This window comes from Amblyomma americanum, chromosome 7 (genome assembly GCF_052857255.1).
Source record: "Amblyomma americanum isolate KBUSLIRL-KWMA chromosome 7, ASM5285725v1, whole genome shotgun sequence".
Classification (NCBI taxonomy): Eukaryota; Metazoa; Arthropoda; class Arachnida; order Ixodida; family Ixodidae; genus Amblyomma; species Amblyomma americanum.
In genome coordinates this window covers 107,004,847-107,025,093 of record NC_135503.1, presented here as the reverse complement: position 1 = coordinate 107,025,093, position 20,247 = coordinate 107,004,847, and the positions used below count along the sequence as shown (strand labels likewise).

The following is a 20,247-nucleotide window of genomic DNA, read 5'->3' as shown; positions in this document are numbered from 1 at the left end:
CATTCCAGATCACACGGCCTGTTATGGGCGGCGTACGGAAGAAGGCGAGGGCAGCCGTGAAGCTGTTGAGGAAAAAAATAGAACCTCTACAGGCGGCTATCATGAGCGAGGGCGTTCAGAAGCGGTAGTGAGCCTATGCGCGTGCAAAGCAGAACGGCTGAGCGAGGCAAGGGAGAGCAATCGCCATGCAGATGCTCTTAGCAGCGCGGAGGACGCCAGAGTAATCGATGTTCTCCCTGCGAGTGAGCGAACCCGCCTGTACAAAGAGCAAAGGAAAGATCCGTCTGTCCTAAAATTGATAAACGTGTGCAACAGCTCAGAAGGGAAAGAGTCGGGTTTTTATCATTTGGACTCTTGTGGTGTACTCCGTTACAGAGACAAAGCGCACGGGGCCGCAGACAGAGCTGTTGTCCCTTTTCAAATGAGAAGGGAAGTTGTGAGGTTATGCCATGATATAGAAGGCGGAGGACATTTAGGCTTTCAAAAGACCCGTCGGGCAGTTAGCAAAGGCTATTTCTGGCATGGACTGAGACAGGATGTGGCAGAACACTGTAGAAACTGCCAGTGGAGAAAGACACCGAGGGTGAAAGAATTGCATGGACCACCTCCTGATCTTACGTAACATTTTCGTGGGCAGCATGACGTTAGGGGGGTCTGTGAGTTGCTGCGACCATTGAACAACGAGAATGACTGACTGGCTACACATTCTCGTCTTAGTAGCAAAATTTTGTCTCTGAGCTGTCATGCGTGAATGACTGGTGATTTACAATAAGAGCGGACCTGGATTTGTTGTTTTGTTTGGTTATATTAATTTGATCTGCCTGATGGAGTTACTGGTCCGTTCATAACGTGGTGCTATGAAAGATGGAGTTGAGAACTCTGTTACGAACAGTGTGCTGTGAGAGTGACGTGAATGTAAAATTTTCGTAGAAAATTTCTTTGTAAGAAGAGGGGGTTGTGAAGGGCCGCATACGGGAGGCCCCGGCATTGCTGAAAAGAACCCGGCGACCAGTGCCCAAGACATTTTCCCTGCCTTCAAATTTATCGGCCCAGACATGTCGGCGAAGACGCGGTGGTGGGGAATGCAGAAGACAGATGGATGTGCAGAGACCGCCAGACGGCTAAAGAGGAGAGGCTGCGCGCGGTGCCCCACGCAGCCGCAGTCTTCCCTGCGGTTAGCGAGGTGCTCCCCCCCCCAACGGCGCGCGAAGACGGGTTCGTTTGAGCGTTTGTGTGTGCAGGCCGACAAGCGACCTTACTAGCAGCGGACACGACGGGCTGCGTAATGGCTCGAGGTGGCGGAGGAGGTCGGCGGCTGGCACCGGACGGACTGACTGCAGAGAAGCGTCGCCCTCCGAGGGACACCTGATCCCCTTCGACCCATCCCCAACGGCGCCATCGGCCTTCCCGTCGTAACAGCCGCGGATTCCTAGAAGTTTGGCGGGTGCCTTTGATCGGCTGTGTGAGCAGCGACGACGAAAAACCGTTGGGCGAGGATTACCCAGAGAGAGAGAGAGAGAAAGGGAATCTCCGGAGAGGCGCGGCGGGGGCAGGGAGACAAAGGAGAGAAGTCGAGCAGAGACGGGCGAGGCGAACGGACGCAAGATGTCGCGCTGGTCTATAGTCAGCGAAGCCGGACTTCAGCGTCCGTAGCAAACTGACCGCCAGCCGAAACGCCCAAGAGTCCTATGGCCTCGACCCGTCACAGCACCGCCAGCCGAGAGACGCCGGGAAGAGAGGCAGAGCCCGGGAGAGCCGAAGCAGCCGCGGCCCGCCGACGCGAGACGATTGGAGTGGAGCCCCGATCTGCCGGACCTACAACCAGAGGCTCCTGAAAGCCAGCGGTGAGCGGTCCACCAGTTTCGCCTTCAGGCAGAGAAGAATAAATAATGTTTCGCCGGGTTACCGCCTTGTTGGCTCATTTCTCCTCGCTTCAGCAGGACCCGTAGATTTTGTGACTGACCCCCGACAGGTGGGAACGTCACACGGCTTGTCGAAGGACGGGGACTCGGCGAACGATAGCGGGTAGAGGTTGGTGGGCGGTAGTCAGGGCCAGGGAAATCAGTGTGAGTGTGATCCCGGCGCGTTGACAGGTGCTCCTCAATTTCGCGGGACCGTTCGCCATTGGGCGGACAGGGGACTCGTGGATGAAATCCGCGAATTCCAGCTCGACGATAAGGGCACCACCGCAAGATATGGCAAGCCTCACCGCAGTGGTAGCAAAGGGGCCGCTGGTCAGGAGCCCGCCACACGTCCGTCTTCCGCAGCCTGGCTTCGGGCAACACAGGGACAGGCGGGGGCCGCGGCTGGAAAGCAGATGCAGATGGGCTGGTGCTCCAAGGGGCGAGGTCGCAGTTCTGTCGGAGTACCGACGCGTACGTCTGGCGCGGGGGCGTCGGTGTAAGGGCAGCAGGGGCAACAGGTTCAGGAACCACCTGCTGCACTTCCTCTCGGATAATTTGTGCTAACGATGGACACTGCGGCTGCGACTGGGCAGAGAGGCGCATTTTGTGCAGCTCTTCTTTGACGATAGATCGAACCAGCTCCCGAAGGGTGTCAGCGGAATCGCTGGAGGCTGGCGCAAAGTCGGCAGTTGATACGGTGTTCACGGCGCGATTGTAATAGCGGGTGCGTTGTTGCAGGGTCTTTTCGACGGTAGTGGCCTCCGATAGAAACTCCGAAGTGGTGTTAGGTGGGTTTCGCACAAGCCCAGCAAACAGTTCTTCTTTTATCCCGCGCATCAGGTGGGGCACTTTCTTGTCCTCGGCCATGTTTGGATCCGCCCTTCTGAACAGTCGTGTCCTCATCATACATTGCGACGCTCTCATTGGGTCGCTGGTTCCTTGACTGCAGCGCCGACTCAGCTCGTTCCCGACGGTCGGTGTTGACGTAGGTCGCCAGCAACTGGCTACGGAACCGTTCCCAAGAAGGAAACGTTGTCTCGTGGTTCTCGTACCACGTCCGCGCCGAGTCGTCAAGAGCGAAGTAAACATTGTGCAGCTTCCGCTCCGCATCCCAGCCGTTGCACCTGGCAACGCGCTCGAACTGGTCAAGCCAGTCCTCCGCGTCCTCAAACACTTCGCCATGGAAGGTCGGCGGCGTTCGCGGCTGGAGGACCAGGAAATGAGCAGGTGAGTTCCCGTTGTCAGCCATAGCTGCCGCGTCTCCGTTGCTAACCATAGGTGCCGCGTCAGTCCTGCGCGTCGCAGCTGGAGCCCTGGTCCTAGGGGATAACGGACCGTACTCTGGTGACCGACCTTGGATTCGGCGGCTCGTACTGCGATGAATCGGTGTCAAATCCGTGTTCATAGAGAGCCTTCGGGGCACGTAGATGTTGGAAAGCACCCAGCACCTCCACCAAAAATGTAACGAAGACAGGACCGGCACAGATCACAGTCTCAGCGAAGTCCAGCGCACAGCAGGGAACTCACAAGATGGCTGTCCGAACCACACACGCACTTCGTATTTGTCCACCGGCACACGCACACTTCGTCTTCATCGTCGGCGCGCTCCCATGAGCACGCGCCAATATACAAACAAAACACTGGCGAAAGAAGGCAACCCTGGCGCACCGAGCGCTTGACTGGAATGCGTGAACCCACCACCTTTTTGACAATTAGACTTGTCGAGCAATCCTGGTACGCCATGGCGACCCCCCGCCTCGAATAATTCTACCCACATTCACATGATCTAGAATGCACAGAAGAATTTCGTGAGGCACCCTATCGAACGCTTTCTCCAGATCAATTTGGATCATTTTCACTTGTGTGCCCATTGCGTCGCAGCATTCAAGGATACTACGCGCTACATGAATATTTGAGAAAATAGATCGGCCTTTAATACCGCACGTTTGATGCGGCCCCACCAGGTCAGTAATGACTGTCTGGAATCGCTTAGCCAAAATTTTCATCATTATCTTATAGTCTCCATTTGTGAGGCAAATAAGACAGTAAGAAGTTACTCTGCGCAATACAGAGGGGTCTTCTGATTTCGGTATAAGAACAGTGTGGGAGGATGTGAAGGACGGCGGCAGTACATTGAAATCGAATGCCTCATTATAGACAGCAGCTAAAACTGGTGAATATATTCCTTTTAGACGTTTATAAAAAGCTGAGGTCAGACCATCCGGGCTCGGAGACTTCCCCAGCTGCAAGCTTTCAATAGCGTTTTTCACCTCCTCTACTGAGATAGCAGCTTCCAATATTTCCTTCGTACTGTCGTCTAGGCTGGGCATCAACAAAAGGAAGTCATTTTTGAAACGGTCAATGTCAACTGAGCAGTTGGCATATAACCCACTGTAGTGCTCGAAGAAAGCGCGTTCAATATCTGCTGCTGTGTCATTAACTTTTCCACCAACTTCAATTTCCACTATCTGATTGCGCCGCGCGCGCCACTTTTCTGAGCCCAACGCTCTTTTTGACGGAACTTCCCCCGCTATCAGCTTTTCAGCTCTCGCCCGCACGAGAGCACCGTGGTATCTTTCGATGTCGAACTGTTCTATTTTATGCTTTAGTGAGCGAATATCTTCCATGAACATGCCGGGTCTACTACACACTTCACTGATCAATTTTTCCAAGTTTCTGCGTATCGTTTTTTCATCTGCCCCCTTTTGTCTGCGTATAGCACTCGCCCGCTCCAATGCTTTCACTTTAACTGTCTGCTTGAAGTTCTCCCATTTTTCTCTGCACGTCGTATTGCCCATATGATTCATTGCATCAACTTGCGTCGTCATGTCTGCCATAAAAATTTGAACATCCAGTAATTTTGAATTCAATTTCCATAACTGCCACTCGAAGCTTCTTTTCCTTTCTTTCGTGCTTGCTACTAAAAAACTGACTAAGCAGTGATCAGTGAATGAAATAGCGCTCACTCGGTACTCCTTGCAAAAGGGTACCAAATCAAGGCTTACATATGCTCTATCCAAACGAGCGTGGCTCGAAGCATGAAAATGGGTGTACTGTGTATTTCTTCCACCACCAAGGCATTCAGCCACATCCGCCAAACTACTGTTCCCTATTATTTCATTTAGGGCAGTGGTGCTTGCATCCTTGTACGGTCGGGCACTAGTTTTGCCCTGGGCTGAAAGAACACAGTTGAAGTCACCAATAAGAATGACCAACCTATTACAGTGGGTATACTGTTTTAGCTGTTCAAAAAACCTGCACCTTTCCCCAGCAACAGTCGGCGCATACAAAGAGATTACACGCCACTCCAAGGACGATAACCAGAAATCACATACAATAAACCTTCCTGACGTGCATGACGTAACGGCTTCCATTTTAGCTCCTAGACTATGTCAGACCAACAATGCGCAGCCTGAAGAATATCCCACGGAATGGCTCACAAAAGCACAGTATCGCGCTACGAATTGCTGCACCATGCCCCCGGTTTCCACGTCGCCCTCGACTTTCGTCTCCTGCACTACTAGAATGTCAAGGTCAAAGTCGCTTAGCAGGCCGTACAGTTGACTCTGCTTCCTCCTTGAGGCAAGCCCTCGGACATTTAAAGTTGCCACGCGAATGGACTTATCCATAGTCATCATAGCGAGGTGGGGAAAAAACCGGCGGCATGGAGCGTACCTCACAACTGCGGTTTTAATCCGGAGTGTGTTATCACAGGGTGGTCCTCACAGCGGCATAGGCGGCGTTTCCGCCGTCGTGTGCGCCGCCGAAGTGTTCGGCAGCGGTCGAAACGAAGGACGCCGTCCGACAGTCGTCTTGGCTGGCGGCTCGTCTACAGCAACGACACTAAGCTCCTTCCCATTTTCGCCTGCGTCGTGAGGTCACTTTGCAGCTGCACTAATACGGTCGCTGTCCATCACGGTGACTGGTGCCGGCTCGGTGGATGGTATCTCGCCTCCTCCGGGAGAGGGGTGGCCCGTAGTGCTTGCCTCATCCTTCTCGTTCCCGCCTTCTGCGTCGTCATGTCGCCGCTCGACGATGCACCTTGCGTAACCAGGTTACGGCTCGGCCTTGCTGTTTCCTCTGAGTCTTCCTCGTCCATGAGGTGGTCCGATATGTCGTTTGCCTGCACTGGTCCGGCTACGCTGGCGTACGTCTTTGCGCAATCAGCATCGACATGGCCGAAACGACGACAACGACTACAGCGCGGCACTTTGCAGTCGCGACGTATGTGCCCGGTGCTCTTGCAGCGCAGACGCAGAGGAGCGCGGCCCGGCACAACAACAATAGTTAGCTCTCCGGCTATCTTGAGCTGATGCGAAATATCGTCTATTTTGACGTCGGCATGCAATTTTAGTCCAACTGTACGAGTCGTCGACCCTTTTTCAGTTACACCTAGCGCTCGCCACTTCTCCCGGGTCACTTCCCACCCCTTCCCGTAGGGCGGCATTGCCACGCGAACGTCTTCGTCGGTAACGCCATGCAGCAACCAGTGCAGCTTTAAGCGAACCTCTCGGTTATTCGGATCAATGAGCAAACACGGGCGATCCTTTACCTTCACGTCGACGGCCAAAAGCAACTTCTGAGCAGCATCAACAGTTGTCATTGTCACAGCCCACACGTGGTTCATTTGATACGCCCCCAATGCCACAACGTCGGGGAGCGCACCAAGGTTGGCCAAAGTGTCCCGGTAGTCTTCAACACGATAGGGCCGGGCTCTTGGATCGCCGTGCATGAAAACGATGTTGACGACGATGCGTCCGGATGGCAGATTGGGCAGAATAACCTGATAAGCTTCGGCAGTAGCAGCAAAAAACCTGTTACCGCGGCCCGACTGGGCCGCTGAAACCGCTCCGACGGAGCTCATGATAACGCGTCCGCTCGCCTCGGTTGCCGGAAGTCGAATCCCTTAGGCCACGCGGACGGATTCTTCATCCACTCACTTCCCAGCGCATAAAAGCCGCCCTATTGTGTACACTCCATTGGAAAGGAAAACAGGGTCAGAAATGTGTGTCCTGTTCATTCCACGCGGCCCGTTTCACAGCTCTTTTCAACCTTAGCGATTCCTGCATGCACTGTAGGGGGAGATTGTGTACCCACTATGGTCATCAGCGATTGGTCAATGAGCGATGTTTAAAAATAAAAAGAAACACGTCTGCGACAGGACTCGAACCTGCAATCTTCTGATCCGAAGTCAGACGCCTTATCCACTCGGCCACGCGGACTTTTTTTTATTTATTACCGACTTGGCAAATACACACAATCACGCACAAGGCAACACTGCTATATACAAAGAGATAAAAGCACTAGTTTAGTTTTGTCGAGTGCAATGCATTTAAAAATGCCTCATTGAGGACAGCTCGTCCAGGACCGGTAACCAATCGGGAGGTTCCTTCTGTGCCTTGAAAACATCCCTGATGTACATCACACTCTCAGCGAAATAATGTCGAGCGGGACGTATAACAACGTATTCGTGTCTTACATCCATTCTTGTTTTCCACACGCTGTGCATGCACAGCAGCATCATCATGTCACACGGCACTCCTTCAGGTGAAACACATGGCAGAAAACGTATACCAAAAGGCGTTATCGGCAAATCTTTTTTTAAAGCTCGCTGAAGAATATCCCACAGGAAAACTGCGTCGTGGCAGTCGAGAAAGATATGTTCAATAGTTTCTGGCTTTTTACAAGTAATACAGTTAACGCTCCAAGGCACAAAGAGACCTTTGCTTTGCAGCTATGGCTTCACTATTACAGTGCCAGTACGCAACTGAAAGAAGAAAGACTTGGCCGAAGCTCTCATTGGCATTTTTTTAAAACCGTTTAAGGACATCACGTTGAGAAGCCAATTTATACACAGCACGATACACTGGTACAGGCAAGAACACATCACGTAGGTCCTTATATAGCACCTTCCGCGAGACATTGGCCAAATACTCTCGCGAAAACCTCGCCTGGAGAATACGAAAGGATGCGACAACTTCGTGCAAAAATGGACTTAACGCCGTTGTGCTTGATACAGTGGACACTGTACTCAGGCAGTGAATGACATAATCGCACTTGTATTATTTTTCTTAGAAAATGATCACTTTGACCGCGCAAGAACAAAAACCTGGTAACCACTTGTTTGAGAAATAGATGTGATAGCCCGGGACCCCCGTTACGTACGGCATGGAATACGTTGCACCGGCCTGTACGTTCCCATGTAGAGGCCCATCAAACGTCGCAAAAACTCGGTGCAGCTTCTGCTCCGCCCGTCTTGCCATGCACAACGCTTGCAAAACATAAAATATTTTAGCAACCAGAAATATATTACACACAGTGGTTCTCGAAAACATCGAAAAATTGTGCCCTCCCCTTTTAGCTGTCAGATTTAACTCGTTGAGTTTCCTCGTACCAATATTCTTTACTTTTCCGGTAATGCTTGAGAGGGATTCCAAGGTACTTGCCAGGGGTTATCGTCCATTGCATCTGGCAGAAAAATTCTGGAGTGTGTTCCCAGTCTCCATGCCAGAATCCAAAACATTTTGTCCAACTTACTGCGCTACCAGTTACGACGGATTCTTCCTCCACTCACTTCCCAGCGCATAAAAGCCGCGCTATTGTGTACACTCAATTGGAAAGGAAAACAGGGCCAGAAACGTGTGTCCTGTTCATTCCACGCGGCCCGCTTAACAGCTCTTCTCAACCTTAGCGATCCCTGCATGCACTGTAGGGGAGAGTGTGTATCCACTATTCTCATCAGCGCTTGGTCAGTGAGCGATGTTTAAAAATAAAAAGGAACACGTCCGCGACAGGACTCGAACCTGCAATCTTCTGATCCGAAGTCAGACACCTTATCTATTAGGGGCCATCGGCCATACCATGAATTTCTGCTTCCGGCCGCGCTAGCGAACGGACGTGTTACCATGAGCTCCGTCGGAGCGGCGTCAGCGGCCCAGCAGGGCCGCGGAAACAGGTCTTTTGGTGCTTTTTTTTCGACAGGTGCTGAATACCAGGTAGTTCTACCGAGTTTGCCTACAGGGCGTTTCGTTGCCAACACAGTTTTTTTGCACTGTGATATCAGGGCACGCCCATACCGGGTGGAAGATTTTCGCGATGTTCTGGCTGAGTTATCGCTCCTGCCGGAAGTAATCGCCATCGGAGCCTACAGGATGAGCCACGTGTGGGCGGTTACGTTTAAGGATGAAGACGCCGTGAAAAAAAAATGTGAGTGCTGGTGAGCTGGTTGTGAAAAAGTGCCGGTGTCTCGTCATCGACCCAGCTAACCAAGACGTGCGCATGAAAGTCCACTGGATTTTGCACAGTGTTCCTGACGACGACGTGAAGCTCGCCTTCGCGGCATTTGGCAAGGTGACTGACGTTGCCCGCGAGCGGTGGCGAGTTCAGGGTATGGCAGACAAAGGCTCCACTACAAGGCTCGTCACCCTGAAGCTGAAACCGGGAGTGAAGCTCGACGACATTCCGCACCAGGTGAGCGTCGCCGGTGAGCTGGCTCTCGTGGTCGTCCCGGGCAGGGTTCTGCTCTGCCTTCGCTGCCGTGGCACGGGCCACATACGCCGGGAGTGCCGCATACCGCGGTGCGGTGCTTGTCGACGGTTCGGCCACGAGGACAGCCAGTGCGAGCGTACCTACGCAAAAGTCACCGGGTCCGTTAACACTCAGGACGCTTCAGCCTTGCTCATGAACGCTGCGGATATGGAAGAGACGTCTGCCGCTACGACTGCGACAGCGGCGGGCGAGACGAATGCCGTAGAGACATCGCAACAGGACAAAATTGTTGCTGAGGAGGGCGTAACCATACGTGAACCAGCGCCTCGCCAGGACGCAGGGCCGAGGTCGGAGGGCGAGGTGAAATCCCCAGTCGCTACTGGGGCTCCTTCCATTCCTCCTGACCCTGTGAGCATGGACATGTCTTCCGGGGCGGCTAACCTAGCGGCGGGAAAGCGCCCGCACGACGACGGTGAGAGCACGGCGCTTCAACAGGACGGCAATGGCGGAGACGAGCCGCCGTCCAAAGCCGCAGGTATGAGGCGGCCGACCTTGAAGCCGCGGCCGAACACTTCGTCCGAAACACGGCAGGCGGGGAAACCGCCTCCGTACTTTCATGCCTAGAGCCCGTTCTGGGGTCTGGGGATTTTTTTTTTTTTAGGCGTGGCGCGAAGGCAGACACCATAAAATAAGGCGTTTTTTTTCTCCATATGGCTCTCATTTTAACTGAAGCACTGCGTGTAGCCACTTTGAACGTGCGAGGCCTTGCAGCAAGAAGGCGACAATGCCAGCTCAGTCGCCTTCTTCTAGACAACGATCTGCACGTAGTTGCAATACAAGAAACTAAAATTGAAAGCCAAGAAGCTACAGAAGGTATGGTGTTCGTTTTCCGTACGCACTTTGAAGTATGTGTGTGTCATTCTGTAGGTGCCTCTGGCGGCTGCATACTTTTTCTTCGCAATAATTTCGGTATTACGGTGCAGTCACTTTTCTCGTGTGATAGCGGCCGTCTTCTTGTCGTTGATTTCTTGTACTCTGGCGTTGAGTTCCGAGTTATTTGTGTGTATGCACCAAATGCGGAGTCCGAGCGAAGAGTGTTTTTTGACCGCTTTGAGACATACCTAAACTGTGACAAAGTACTAATCCTACTGGGCAATTTCAACTGCGTCTGTCAGGCTACCGATCGTGCAAGAAGTTCGTTTCTGAGAGATAGGAGTGCTGATGTCTTGAACGAATTGGTCCATGGCCATAATTTAGAAGATATTGGAAGTGTTTTCACCAATGGCCCTTGTACACGGTATACCCATTTTCAGGGCAATAGCCATGCCCGATTGGACAGAGTGTATGTGTCGGCAGAACTTTTTTCACTATGCACATTGTATGATGTCAGACCTGGGGCTTTCAGTGACCACGCCCTAGTGATTACAACCTTTGGCAGGCAGCAAAGCAAAAAGCGGTTTAATTGGCATTTATGGAAATTAAATAATAAGTTGTTGGAGGACGAAGGATTCGCTAAGCAAGTAAAGCAAGAACTAGAGAAACTAATTACAGCGCAACCGTCGAACTTCGCTGCAGAGTGGGAGGAGTTTAAGCAAAGGGTAAAAATAAGAGCGATTGAAAAAGGTACGCAGTTGAAATACGCCGAGAAACAAAAGGAAGCAGAGCTTCGTGAACAGCTTGAATACCTCACGTGTACAGAAAGCGCTCAACCAGGCACATGTTTTAATGAAATCAGGGATGTCAAAGCCCAGCTGGAAAAAATGGACGCCGATAAGTATACTGCGGCAGTTATTCGGACGCGAACTGAGCAGCTATGGGCAGGGGAAACACCAACAAAACGAGCGATATCCGATAAAAAACGATACTCGTGCCGAAAGCAAATACGACAAATAAACACTGGGGCAGGGGTTTCGGCAGACAGTGGCGTAATCAAAGAAACAATCTGTGATCACTTCAAAGATATGCTGGGTCATTCGCGGAAAGCGGAAAGGGGCTTCCATTGCGAATTTCTACCACTTATGCCGAAACTTGACGAAGAAATCAAAATACGGCTCGAACAGACGATTTCCTTGCAAGAAATAGAGGACGCGATAGATGCATTGCCAACCGGTAAAGCTCCTGGCCCCGACGGCATGGGAGCAGCTTTCTACAAAGCTTTCAAAACTGCAATAGCCCAGATACTGCAAGTCATTGTCGTTGAAAGTTATGAGAAAAAACGTGTTCCGCTGTCCTTCACAACTTCGCACATAGTGCTCATTCCTAAAACCGATGATGCTGAAAAGCTCCTGATGGTGGGGTCTTATCGCCCGATAAGCCTCACAAACGTCGACTACAAGAGTTTCATGAATGTGTTGGCGAAGAGACTGCAGAGTGTTATAACATCGATTGTAGGCACGCACCAAACGTGTGGCATAAAAGGTCGAAGTATCGCTACGAACATACACGTGGCGCGGTCCATACTAGAATGCTGTGACTCTTGATGACAGAGTGGCGATGATACAACTAGATCTGGCAAAAGCCTTTGACCGGGTGTCTCATGACGTCCTGTTTGCCGTACTAGAGCATGCGAATGTTGGCCGAATAATAACAGAAGGTGTTAGAATGGCATACGCAAACTGTACGACTCAGATTGTTGTGAACGGCGAACTCACTGGCAGCCTGCAAGTGCGATCTTCTGTAAGACAGGGTTGTCCCCTGTCGCCTTTGCTGTTCGCGGCGTACCTTGAGCCACTTTGCTTGGCCATCCGGAATAATGAATGCATAACGGGTTTCAAGCTGCAATCAGCGCACGTAAAAATCTTGGCTTATGCTGATGACATCGCTGTATTTTGTGCAAATACAGAAAGTATTTCTGAGGTAACGAACGTAGTGCACAAATTTTGTAGCTGCACTGGAGCCACGATCAACTGGGAAAAAAGCATCGGGTTCTGGCACGCTGGCTGGGACGTCACGCCTGAACACTATTCTCGGATGCGCTGGTCCACCACTCCAGCGTTGTATTTAGGTGTACCCCTTGACAGTTACCGGCACTCAGATCCGTACTGGCTTGACCAAGCATCGAGGGCCAAGGAAAGAAGTGATGCATGGCAAGGGAGACAGTTATCGATGTTTTCGCGTGCCATTATCTGCAACCTGTTCCTTACTGCTAAAGTGTGGTATGTGATGAATGTGCTCAGTGCTTCCCGGGCAAGCATTCAAAAACTTCATCGTGTATTTGCGGTTTTTATTGGGGCTTCGACCTGGGAAAGGACGAGTCGAACAAACTTGTTTCTTTCTGTGAAGAAAGATGGGCTTGGCTTGGTACACTTATTTTTGAGACAAGTTGTATCGCGATTCATATGCCTTCAGGATCAAGATGATGTCTTCCTCCGGACCGTAATGCAAGTACGGCTTTGTCGACTTCTTCCTGATTTTCTTGTAAGTTCTTCTGTAAATGTAAATGGTGCGATAAGAGGGTACCTTAAAGAAGTTGTGCTCGTGTACAGAATGCTGCATGTTCGGTTTTCCATGGAGTATTTGTGTAATGTCAAGAAAAAAAAAATTGTGCGTGGACTTAGTGGACACAATGCTTCCTCTGCCGATATATCGTTTGCCACACATTGCAGGCACAGGAGCTGATATACTTAAAAGAGTTAAGAAGATGCCAATATTGCCAGTGATCAAATCCTTTTCATTTAAACTCCACACTAATACCTCATCAGTGAAAACGCGGATGCACGATAAAGGTCTTTTCGTCCCTTGGTCAACAAACTGTTTCCTGTGCCACAAACCGGAAACCATTGAACATGTGTTTTTGGACTGTTGGGATCCCATTTTTTTCTGGGATTTCCTTTAGAGAACTTTAAAGAAAGACCTACGATTAGATGCATATGGCATAAGATTTCTACCTTTTCACAAAACAGATGATTTTCCATTTGATGCAGTAATGCTCCTGGGACTTCACAGCTTGTGGAAAACCAGAATGGAGTTTAACAATGCAGATGAACAAGTGAAACCTGTACGGGAACATTTCATTCAAAATGTTGTGCGATTTAGGGAGGCGTATAAGGCCCTCCCTGAACTGCCAAAATGGATCGATGTGCTTGATGATTTGGCAAGACTGAAAAAATTTTAACATGCCGTGTCAGGCAAAGTTCTGCCGACACCTTTTAATCGTTCATCTAGCGTGTTTTGAATGTCAAAATCGGCAATAAAAAAAAAACTTATCCATTAGGCCACGCGGACGGATTCTTCCTCCATTCACTTCCCAGCGCATAAAAGCCGCGTTATTGTGTACTCTCAACTGGAAAGGAAAACAGGGCCAGAAACGTGTGTCCTGTTCATTCCACGCGGCCCGCTTCACAGCTGTTCTCAACCTTAGCGATCCCTTTTTTTTTCTTTATTACCGGTATGATCACATTCAATGTACAGACAAAACACACCAGCCAGTCTTCGGTTGGAGGAGTAGGGTTAAAATATATTCAGGCACACCAAATCATCAAATACATTAATCCACTGAGGGGGGTCAGGTAACGCCTGATAGACTTCTCTCATGTAGATCATATGCTGGATGAAGTTTTCGCGTACAGAGTGAACAGTAACATCAGCATGGCGGACTGCCATTCGGGTTTGCCACAAACTGTGGAGGCCCAGTAGCATCAACATATCAAAGGGAATGCCTTCATCACATTTAACTGGGAGAAACCGGATCCCGTATGGCGTTATTGGCAGTTGCTTCTTAAGGGTTCGCTCAGAATGTCCCAGTGGGATATAGGGTCCCAACAGTCAATAAATACGTGTTCAATAGTTTCTGGTTTTTTGCAGAGTAAGCAGTTGATTGTCCAGGGTACAAATATCCCTTTCTGATCTAGCCACGCTTTAACAGGTAATGTGTTCGTGTGCAGCTTAAAGAAAAATGATTTGACAGAAGGTCTTATCGGCATTTTTCTAACCCGTTTTAAAACGTCCTTTCCTGGGCCACCACAGTAAACAGACCTGTACAATGGTGTCGGCAGTAGATTTACAATTAAGTCCGCGTACAGTTTCTTCTTCGTGATAGAACATAGGTAATCCATTGAAAACCTTGCATGCAACATGCGGAAAGAAACAACTTCATGAAAGTAACCAGACACACGGCGACATCTTATATCACTTGTAGCCACAATAAATTCAGGGAGCGCTTTCGCAAGTCGCACTTGTATGACTGTGCGCAAAAAACTGTCGCTTTGGTCCCGCAGAAAAAAGAAACGCGACACAATCTGTCTGATAAACAAATGAGAAAGACCTAGGCCTCCATCGCGGACTTTGCGAAAAAGGTTGGCACGACTTACCCTCTCCCATGTTGAGCCCCATATAAACACAGCAAAAACCCGATGCATTTTCTGCAGAATTGTGCGGGACATAAACAGCACGTGCAACACACACCAAACTTTAGCGATTAAAAACAAATTGCAAGCAGAGGCACACGCAAACATTGAAAGGCCGCGACCCTGCCAGTTTCCTGTCCTCTCCTTCATTTTTTCCGTTGCGTCGCTCCAGTACCTTGCGGGTTCCTGGTAGTGCTCGAAAGGCACACCGAGGTACGTCGTAGGTGCGCCTGTCCATGTCGTACAAGCAAACCTTTCTGGCTTGATGTCCCAGTTACTGTGCCATATACCAACACTTTTTTCCCAGTTTATCTCTGAGCCCGTTAGCTTACAGAAAGCTTTAGCAAGGTTGACCACTTCTAACACTCTCGCGATCTTGACAAAATACGGCTATGTCATCAGCATACGCCAACAGTTTTACCTCCGTAGAATGCACTTTGAAGCCTCGTATTGATGTTTGGTGAATTACGGCTAAACAAAAGGGTTCGACATATATAGCAAACAAGAGGGGAGACAGTGGGCATCCTTTCCTTACTGAAGATTGCACTGGGACTCTTTCTGTTAATGACTTATTATTATGAGCTGGGTACAGCAATCTCGATAGGCCATCATTACACCGTCTAAATTGTGCTGCCTGCATTTGCATGCTTCAATACGCAGAAGAGGACCTCGTGTGACACCCTGTCGAAAGCTTTCGCCAAATATAGTTGCAACATGGCAACTTGGCCGTCCATGTCGTCGCAGCATTCTAACACATTTCTTGCTACGTGAGTGTTCGTGAAAATCGTTCGCCCTTTGATGCCACATGTTTGATGCGGCCCAACTAAGTGCTTGATCACCATTTGCAGCCGCTTCGCGAGCACTTTCATAAACACTTTGTAATCGGTGTTCGTAAGGCTGATAGGCCTGTATGAACCTACTGACAGCAGCTTGTCACGGTCATCCGTCTTAGGGATCAAAACGACATGAGCAGCTCTGAAGGACGGTGGCACTTGCCTTGTTTTATACGCCCCATTGATAACGCGGTGTAACACACATGCCAGTTGATGGGCGAAAACCTTGTAAAATGTGGCTCCCAAGCCGTCTGGTCCCGGGGACTTTCCTGCCGGCAATTCGCCGATAGCGGCCTCGATTTCGCGAACACTTATCTCTTCCTCAAGGCTGTCTCTGACATCGTGTGCTATCTTTGGCAGATAAGTCATGAATTCAGTAATGAAAGTGTCACTTACACGAGTAACGTTGCTAAACAACTCGCGATAATATTCCACGAACGCCTGCACTATCTTTTTCTGCTCGCCCGTCACCTCGTTCTTATAGCGGATGTTTGATTTCATTTTTTGATGCATACCTTTTCTCGTCACTAAGAGAGAGTTTATTCGGTGCTTCCCCAAGCCATAATCGTTCGCCCCGGGCACGAATCATAGCTGCCTTATATCTTTCATTGTCTATCAACTCAAGTTCGCTTTTGGTTTTTTTTATTTTGTCTGCCGCTTTTTTAGGCTCCAAAATCACTGCTTTTAGCAAGTGTTCTAGTTGGCGCTGAAGATCTCTTTCATTCTTCATCTCATTTCGACGCTTGATGCTTGCTCTTTCAATCGCTGCCATTTTACCTTCATTTTTGAATTGTTCCCAGGCAGTCGAATAGTTTTCTGGCTGATCATTCACTAGCTGCCCTAGTTTTTCCTCAACTGCTTCAACAAAAGGTTCATCATTGAGTAATTTAGCGTTCAACTTCCACAGGTGCCAGTTAAATCGTGGCTGCTTTTGCTTATTGCCAATGTTGAAACTCACAAGGCTGTGATCAGAGAATGAAACAGGTATAACGTTGTAACTATTGCAAAGGGGAATTAGAGCGAGGGACACGTAAACTCTGTCAAGCCTTGCTTGACTACATTGTTGGGTGTGAGTGAACTGCGGCCGCCCGCCGCTTGTTATTGTGTGACCCACATCCTCCAAGTTATAGTCCACCACAAAGGAGCTAAGTAACTCGGCGCTCCTATCATGTACGTATGCTACTCTAGATCTATCCTCAGAAAAGCAAACGCAATTAAAGTCTCCCAGCAGAATAAGATGCCTTTCACAAGGCAGATACTGATTAAGGTGTTCAAAGAAAATACATCTCTCACTGACATTGTTCGGGACATAGACACACACCAGACGCCACTTTTCTCCCGACAACGAAAAATCCAAGACGATGAGGCGACCATTTTCAGACACAGTAATCATTTCCTCAATATTCCCCACACTTTTGCGTATCAATACAGCACAGCCAGCAGATTTTCCAACGGCATGGCATACACAGACATTATAAATCGTTGTGAAAGGTGACACCATATGATCAGTCTGCTCTTGTTTTTCCACCTTTGTTTCTTGTACCGCAATTAGATCTAGCTCATTCTCCATGCAGAGGCGACTAAGCTGGTATTGCCGTCGCCTTGCAGCGAAGCCCCTAACATTGATTGTCGCTATGCGTAGCGAAGAATTTATTTGCCATTTTGAATCAAGCAGCATGATACCAATGATGTCATTACAAACATGACTGACACTTTTCTATCACTTTTAAGGTGAAAAATAACAACATGGCATACCAAAAAGAAGTCCAGTAACGTCTTCAGCCGTACGTCGAATGTGTCGCTCGTAGCTTCAGTGATTCCGTTCATTTCGAATCCGTAGTAGCCCGGCACCTTCGACGACACAAAGTTTGTGTGCTAAGTGGGCACCACCGCCGAACGCCTATCCGGCGGGATTTTCGGTTGCGGGCGCAACGTCGGTCGACGCACGCCCGGCGTCTTTGGCGGGGGTTCACCGTTGTTCGGCTCGCTCGGTTATCCATCCTGGGTAGCTAACTCGTCATGAGTTCTCTTCACCACCGCACCACTTGTGCCTGTCTCGCTGGGGTCCATTGCCTCAGCTTTATCCGTAGCAATTCTTCCGTCGTGCGAGCTTAGAGAGATTGCACCCGTAGTCGTGTTCGTCGCAGTGGGCTCCAGTTCAGAAGCAATGAGAGACGAAGAATCACTGGCCTTGGCCTTGGGGTCGCCTCCGGACTTCTCTTCTGGAGACTTCGCGTCCTCGCCGCTCTTCTCCTCTGCTCCTTTCGAAGCTTCCTCAACTTCGGCTTCATCCTGCAGCAGGTCGTTGACGTCTAGAACCCTCGCATCTTTCTGCGTGACAGAAGCATACGTCTTCACGCACTGCTCTTCTCCGTGGTCGTATCGGTGGCATAGTGCGCAGCGTGGCACGCGGTAGTCGCGTCGAATGTAGCCGGTATTGCGACAGCGCAAGCATAGCGGGGCCCTACCGGGCACCACAACAAGCGCCAGTTCTCCTGCAACACGGATCTGATGGGGCAGGTCATCCACTGTCACGCCCGTCTTCAAATTTAAGGCCATCAAGCGTGTCGAGGTCGGTTTGTCTTGCACACCTTGAGCACGCCAACGTTCACGGGAAACGTCCGTCACTCTGCCGTACGGCAAAAGCGCCGCCCGTATGTCATCGTCCAGTACGTTGTGAAGCATCCAGTAAAGCTTGATACGCAAAGCTTGGTTGTTAGGATCTATCACAACGCACCGCCTTTCCTTCACGGTCAATTCCTTCAAAGCCAAAAGCTTATGCACGCCGTCTCCGTTTTTGAAGGTTACCGCCCATACATGACTCATCTGATACGCCCCCAGGGCGATAACTTCAGACAGTAGGCCTAGGCTAGACAGTGTGTCACGGAAGTCTTCCACATGGTATGGCCTTTCACGCACATCGGCATGCAAAAAAAGAGTGTTCAAAACAACTCGCCCTGTAGGTAGCTGAGGCAAAAGCACTTGATAATCCGGGTTATCACAGCCAGAAATCCTGTTGCCGCGGCCCTGCTGGGCCGCTGAAGCCGCTCCTACGGAGCCCATGACACACACGTCCGTTCGCCTCCGCGTCCGGAAATGGAATCGGACGGATTCTTCCTCCACTCACTTCCCAATGCATAAAAGCCGCGCTATTGTGTGCACTCCATTGGAAAGGAATACAGGGCCAGAAACGTGTGTCCTGTTCATTCCACGCAGCCCGCTTCACAGCTCTTCTCAACCTTAGCGATCCTGCATGCACTGTAGGAAAGAGTGTGTGCCCACTATTGTCATCAGCGCTTGGTCAGTGAGCGATGTTTAAAAATAAAAAAGGAACACGTCCGCGACAGGACTCGAACCTGCAATATTCTGATCCGAAGTCAGCCGCCTTATCCATTAGGCCACGCGGATTTTTTTTCTTTATTGCCGATTCTTACATGCTAAAAGAAAAGTAGAAATGATAAAAACAGCAGCAGCCTACTTGGGTAACACGGGAGAGGTGAAAATCTTCTCAAGACAAGTAAGTCGTCCAGAACAGAGGTCCATTCGGACGGTTCAGCTTGCGCACGATACACTTCTCTCAGGCTCACAACACTTTCAATAAAGTTTTCTCGCACCGAACGGACATTAACATCGGCATGTCGCACTTGCATTCGTGTCCTCCAAAGGCTGTGGAGGTCCAAGAGCATGATTAAATCATAGGGCACTCCTCCTTCGTTTGTGATCGGCAAAAATCTGATGCCGTATGGACGCAGGGGAAAATCTTTTTTCATGGTTCGTTGGAGGACATCCCAATGAAAAATTGGGTCCCAACATTCAAGAAACACGTGCTCCACCATTTCAGGGTTTTTGCATAGTAGGCAGTTGGTCGTCCATGGGACGAAAATCCCCTTTTTATGCAGCCACGTCTTAACAGGAAGTGTGTTACAATGCAATGTAAATTAAAGAAGAATGTTTTTACGGTTGGTTTAACCGGCATTCTTTTAATTCGTTTTAAAACGTCTTGTCCTGGGCCTCCACGGTGCGGTAAACGATAAATGGGAATCGGCAGCATTGTTTCCACAAGATTCTTATACAACTCTTTTTTGGAAACATTACACAAGTACTCAAGCGAAAAACGCGTGTAAAGTAGTCGAAAAGAAAGTACAGCTTGTCGCATGTACCCATTGACAGCACCGCACATACCTTCACAACATGAGACAACGATTTCTGGGAGGAGTCTCTGCAACCTTACTTGGATAACAGTCCGCAGAAAAGGATCCTTTTAATCTCGGAGAAAGATAAAACGCGACACAACTTGGCGCAAGAATAGGTGCACGAGGCCCAGCCCTCCTCGTTTAACCGAAAGAAACAAATTGGTACGGCTAGTTCTCTCCCAGCTTGACGCCCAAATAAACACAGCAAACACGCGATGCATCTTTTGAATGCTGGCCCGACTCGCACACAGAACATTCATCATGTACCACATTTTCGAAACAAGGAAAAGGTTGCAGGTGGAGGCGAGTGAAAACATTGATAACTGCCTCCCTTGCCATGCATCTGCTTTCTCCCTTGAGCATTGCTCGTTCCAACTTTCACTTAGGTCTCGATAACAGTTAAGGGGGACGCCGAGATATTGCGTTGGCAGGCAAGACCATCGCAGCCGGGAGAAGTGATCAGGCCTCGTTTCCCAGTCACTGT

General features: G+C 49.8%; 1 non-coding gene and 3 pseudogenes across 1 annotated transcript; 1 reads left to right on the top strand and 3 right to left on the bottom strand.

Annotated features, from left to right (window-relative positions):
- Positions 1-7,053: 7,053 nt before the first annotated feature.
- TRNAR-UCG (transfer RNA arginine (anticodon UCG)) lies at positions 7,054-7,126 on the bottom strand. The gene has a single exon. It is a non-coding gene; the product is annotated as a tRNA-Arg (tRNA).
- A 1,683-nt stretch (positions 7,127-8,809) lies between these two features.
- On the top strand, positions 8,810-10,016 carry LOC144097988 (uncharacterized; annotated as a pseudogene).
- A 3,825-nt stretch (positions 10,017-13,841) lies between these two features.
- Positions 13,842-14,899, bottom strand: LOC144097374 (uncharacterized; annotated as a pseudogene).
- Positions 14,900-17,562: 2,663 nt separating this feature from the next.
- On the bottom strand, positions 17,563-20,080 carry LOC144097987 (uncharacterized; annotated as a pseudogene).
- Positions 20,081-20,247: the final 167 nt, after the last annotated feature.